The following is a 6,356-nucleotide window of genomic DNA, read 5'->3' as shown; positions in this document are numbered from 1 at the left end:
CATGGCATTCCATTCGGGGTATGTTTAATAATGTTAAAAAACCTCAAATAAAAATTGATCTGGTAAGAACATAGGTAGGAAAATATGAAAGTTGGCCAATTATGGGTTTGCCTTACTCCATTCAGTCTGTCTTTTCTTAAATTTAGAAGATGTTTACCTGTATAACCTTACATTATTCCAAAATGAATGAGTTTAGGGGAATGTAAACTGATGCAACCACTATGGAAGACAGTAAGAGATGCCTCAAAAAGTTAAAAATAAAACTACCATATTCTGCAGCCATTCCACTGTTGGATACTTAGGTTAATGAAATCCTTAATGTGAAGGGATATAGATACCCCCATGTTCATTGCAACAGGTTCACAGTAGCCAAGACATGGAAACAACCTCAATAACCATTAATGAACGAATATATAAGGGAAACGTGATACTTACACACACACACACACACTCGGAAGAAGATATAGCAATCAGTCATAAAAAAGAAAAAAATCCTGGTATTGGTGACAACACGTGCTAGGTGAAAGAAGGGGTAATTTTCAAATGGTGTTCTTTCATTAGAAACTTTTCAAAAGACAGAGACAAATACTGTGTAGTGTCACTTATATGTGGAATCTTTAAAACACACACACTGATAAATTAACTCACAGATCGAAGAGATTGGTGCTTGCTGAGATGAGGGGTGGAAAGTGGGCTAAACTGGTGAAGGTGGCTAAAGGTACAAACTTTCCATTATATAATAAATAGCCCCTGGAGATGCAATGTACAGGATGAAATGGCTTTAGGATAGGAAGGTTTTGGCACTTGAAAGGAGTTTACACTAAAATAGGTGGGAACAGTAGGTAGATAGATACATAGATACACAGATAAAGTAAAAATTGGCAACTTTTAAAACATTTCCCAATTGCAGTTGACATTGAATATTATTTTAGATTCAGTGTTCAACATAGTGATTAGATGCTTATATAACTTACAAAATGTCCACCCCTATAAGTCAAGTACCCATCTGAACCATATGTCGTTATTACAATCTTACTGACTATTTTACCTATGCTATAGCCAGCATTATCTGTTACTGCTGAGTCATGCATGCAAAATACGCATTCATCCATAGACAAATGGTTAAAGGAAGTGTGGTACATATATAAAATTGATCAGTTGTTTTTGCTTACCACCTTTAGTCTTTAGTTGTGCAAATTGAAAAGATTACCTGGATTTTCTCATCTTTTTCAAGAATGTTTGAGAATATAAATCATAGTGAATAAGACATTTTGGTTCGTGGCTTTATTTTACATAGTCATTAATGGAACACGAGCTCTTTGGAACTCTTCATGCTTGCATTGCAGATATTTAGGCAAAGAAGACCTTGCCCTTGCCCATGCAATTATAGACTGTAGGAGAAGGTATCATTACTAAAGAGGGTGAGATATTCTCTACTTCATATGGAATGAGTGAAAAAGTGAGGAGGTGGAGGGAGATAGCATATTACTTACTTTGCAATGCTAAACACAATTTTGTCCCAATGGGAGGTTTTCTATTTTCTAGAACAGTGCTTATATTCTGACATCCCTTATATGTAAAAAAATCCAGCTGAATGGATGTAACATCCAAGGTCAGAGATAATCATAGTAATCACTGCCATTTTCTAATGTCTCAATCTAAGACAGGCACAGGGACAGATGCTTTCCATACCTTACATATAGTCCAGTAGCCCCACAAGATGGCTCATCAGACTCATTCTACAGTGGAGAGTCTGAGGGTCATAGAGGCAGAGCTTGGAAATGTTCCAAAATTCCTGGGGCTTGTAAATAGCAAGGCTGGAACTAGACTCCCGGTCTAAATTACAATAAGCCCACACTGTTCTTCTCCTCCTACCCAAGACACAACCTGTACCTCTTATTTCCATTTTCTTCTCAGTACTCCATAATATGTCAGAAGTGATGAAAGGAATGGCCCTGATCCCAAACTATTGGATCGGAATATATAGCCAGAACAATAGGAATACCATTATAATTGAGAGTTACAAATATATAAATGAAAGACAGTGTTCTGTGATAACATGATCACCTACATTTTCAACATCAGATTCAACTTCAAAAGGTGAGGGCTCTCAAAATTATCCTGGGTAGTCACTTCCCTGTAGAAAGTAAATCTGTCAGAACAGAAGTCACATGAGAATCCCCATCTGGCTGATGAAGAGAGGAACAGATCAATATAATTTTCCCCAGCAGCTCACCACCTGTTCGGGGACTCCTACCTAGTTGTACAGTTTTCTCCTGGACAGGGAGCCATTCCCTGCAAGTGTTCAGAGTGGTGACTGCTTAAGAGTTTACAGAGACATGGAATTTTCCAGGAAACGTTTAATCCAAGAGATAGGAGCCAAGAAGAGGGCCCCGTGTAGGGGGACAGCAACACCCCAGAATATAGAGGGTCACAGGGACACCAGTCCCTTCTGCCTCGAACACGGATGGTCTGAAAAACATCTGTCAGGCTGAGCATACCTTCCCTTCTTACTCTGTCTTCTCAGGGGCATGAGAGCCTGGTCAGAGGGCAGAGTTCTCAGGTGAGTAATGGAAGGAGTATCAGGTTCTCATAGAAACGACAGCGATGAACTTCAGTAAGTCTGACGCAGCACCCAGCCAGAACAATAAGATCCCATAAAGTCCCATCTTGGTCATCATCTCGGTGAGGTTCATAAGAGTCTTGGTTGCTTGTGGCTGACACTGATTTTCAATTCAGGTCCCTGGAAGGTGAGGATTTTGTCTGTGGGATATAAGCTCAGATCAGCAGAGAGTGCAGACCCAGGAAGGGTGCAGAGTCAAAGTAAAGACCTTGCGTGATGACAAATCAACATCGCAATTGACAGGGTTATGAGGAATCCCTCCTCTGCTCTTATCCTTGGGATGCATGGGCAAAAACAGGCAGGCTCAAGTCCCCCTTGGATTCTGCCTGGAGTCTGTCAAAGAGGTGAAAGCATTGGTTTACAGGCTGAGTCTTCAGCAGAGAGTGGAATCTCAGGCATGCCAGTGTCATGGCAAAAATCCTGTATGAGGAATGAGGCGAGCAACTGCTTGGTAGCAGGTATGTCTTTAGAATGTTCTGCTCTGGAGCTGCACATTGAAAGTCAAAGGTGGGGCTTCCAGATCAAGGTTACCCCTCCTTTCTTGAAAGGGGCTGGTCTCAAGGGCTTAACTAATAGGGGAGGCCCCATTCACCAGAGGAAAGATACCAGGTTTCTAACAAGATTCAATATGATGACACCGAGTAACAGTGAGTGAATCCTTTCCAGAAGAAGAGGGCCACATACAGCCCTATCTTTGTTGTCAGACCTGAGACCATGTGACCTAGTCATGGGGACATGACTCATACTCACTTTGTCCCAGAGGTGTCATGGAGATAAGAACTTCATCAAAGTGAGCGGCCACAGGTCACCACAGGGTATTTTTCCAGATTGTGTCAGGAAAGAAGGTAAAGATCCTGATGCCTGAAAGGACAACCCATCTCTTAAGAGTGAGAGCAGCAGAGATTCCTTCTATTTGTGTTAGCCTTGAGAGACCATGGGCTGTTGTGACCAGATGAGACAAACTTCACTTTTTCCTAGGGAGTCTTAGTGAATTGGGGGCTTTAGTAAGAAGGGAGAAGCCTCGAGTCAAGACAGGGAATATCTCCATGTTGTCTCCAGAACAAGGACAGGGAAGAGTGTGGGGATACATGCCCCATAGCATCCATGAACACACAGTATCTTCCACTGTCAGCTCTATGAAGTCCCAGGCAGAGATATCTGCTGGGGGGGGGGGGCATCAATTCCCACTAAGGAGTAACAGGAAAGTGAGTGTTTTGGTCTCTGTGTGGTGGTCACACGTCAACAGGGAAGAATATTAGGCCTGCCCAGGAGTCAAATTTAAGACATGAGTTGGGTCCCTGTGTGAGACCGTCCCTCATAGACCCTGAACCTGCCCGCCACATCTTTCATTCTTGTGAGGCCATGGGCAGGTGTGGCCAGATAAGGTCAAACTTACTTGTTCCTGTTGGGTCACAGGGAGGGGTAGGCCTTACTGTGAGGAGATAGGTCTCAGGTCAAGAAGGAGGGGAACCCCAGACCCTGGCAGGAATAAAATTTTGGAGCCTGAGTGAGAACAGAGAAGGACCACAGTATCAGCCCTTGTTTTCAACCCTGACAGTCATAGGCGGGGCTGCCAGTTCTTGAGGTTCACTCAATCTACCTTCCTCCATTGGGTTCTTGGGGGGCAGGATGACGAAAAGCAAGAGCCCTGTGCTCTCAAGAGAAACCGGTAGAGGTGGCCTCTTAAAAGCCAAAGTAGTATCTCCCTGCTAAAGGTGCTCACATCTTCTCATCTTCTCACCTCCAGTTTCCCACATCACCTACTAACCTGAGCACACTCTTGTCTGCTGTCCATGACCACAGTCCTGCCTTGGGGTCAGAATAATAAGGTATTTGAATTACTGTCAGCATGCAGGACCTTCCTACTGATCTGCTTCCAGTACATAGTATGAGAAAAAAAAATTGTGTTTTAAGCCTCTAATATTTGGGGGGAGGAGATGCTTGTTATAACAGTGTAAGCTCTACTAACCTGTCAGATAAAACAGATGTAAAATAGGTAATGACAATGATATGTTTATAATCAAAAGGGGGCACAGGTTGCCCTTGAAGTTAATGACAGAAGGAATGATCATTGGTAGTTGAAGATTACTTTCCTGCAGAAATAGTATGATTTAACACAGCTAGGTGGCAGTGTTGCTTCTTGGAAGATAGTCATCAGAATTTTATAGTTTGGAGCTGAGATAAGGGTTTGACCTTTGGCATTTATTTTATTATTCTGTTGAATTCAATAGACCTGTGCTGTATTTCTCCCCAGTCATGGCTCTGGAACAGCAACACAAGCCTTCCATATATTTTTTTTAATGTATCTTTATTTTTTAAAACATACCTCTGATTCCCTGAATGAAACATATTCGCCTGAAAGAAAGACTGTATGAGGAAGAATTAAAATACATTTCCTGACTGCCATTCCTATGTAAAGAATCCTTATCAGCGATGCAGTTGTAGTGCCACTGCAACAGATTATATGAAAGCTGATTTGAAAAGAATACTTTAAAGCAGTTTAGTCCAATCCATGTGGCTGCAGGGTAATTAGTGAAATCCAGATTAATCAGAAACTTGCTAGGCAACAGGGTGATTTGACTAACAGCTTGGGAAGGTACAAAATAACTGGATAATTAAGTGGATCTGACTATAATGTGCAAGATTGCTTCTGAAATTGTACAGAAATTCATTATTTGGACAGATGCTATATCTTATGGACAAGAGATCTTTAAAACTAGAACTATTGTATCTTCCCCATCTGATAGTGCTTCATGCTCCCAGGGACCAAGGATTGAAGGGCAGAATTAGAGAAGGGAATATTTTACTCTTTTAAGGTCCAATCTGATATCTGTCATCAAAGGTGGAGGATATGTTCTGTGTTAACCTAGGACTTTATCTCATATCATCTTTTCTGACCCTCATAAAAAATAAACCCTGTCTCCAGCAGGAAGAACAGTTATCATTTTCATTTTTTCATTAGTGATGAATTTGAAACTGCCAACTGTAAAATGTTAGATTTGAATGTAGTTCTAACAGCACATAAAGACAAGTTTTTTTTCATTACCAATACCTTTGCTAGTTGCCAAGTATCCACACCCAGGCTGAAGCTGAAAACCCTTTCTTTAATTTTACTCAAGCTGAGTGCAAAACTCCATGCACATGTTATTGGACTAATCGTCAGCTTCACAGATAACATGAGCACATTTTGTTCCAGGTAAAGTTCTCAGAGAAAAATAAGTGCAAACAGCATCCACTGCTTATTAAAAATGAGAAGTTTCACTCTAACAAGAAGAGTTAGCCTTAGACAGGAGGGAAATTGGTGTCTGCCTATGTGGCAAGATTTAGGGGGCATCTGAATGGCCCCTTGCTCTACCCTGATACAAATCCAAATGGATCTCTGCCCCTGCTATTGCCACTCTCCCAGGTGAGAGAGAATACCAAGGCCAGAAGTAAATGGTGCTATTCTCATAGCACACCATGGGCAGGCTAGACTAGATAAATGGGTGGGACATTTGGCAAAAAGAGAGGCAAAGAGACAAAAATCTAATTTCTAGGCTTTGAGACTTGAAACATAAACAGAGTCTAAGTCAAATTTCCTGAGGAATTAACAAGCAGAAACAAATCAACAATAATTATGATAATTACATTAATTCCTTAGGAATTCTGGTAATATAAGGGTTAGAAATGAGACAAAAATGTCCTGCCCTCAAGGAATTTACAGTTTACCTTGAGAGATAATACATGCAAATAT

Source organism: Desmodus rotundus, chromosome X (assembly GCF_022682495.2).
Source record: "Desmodus rotundus isolate HL8 chromosome X, HLdesRot8A.1, whole genome shotgun sequence".
Taxonomy (NCBI): Eukaryota; Metazoa; Chordata; class Mammalia; order Chiroptera; family Phyllostomidae; genus Desmodus; species Desmodus rotundus.
This window is presented reverse-complemented; position numbering follows the sequence as displayed.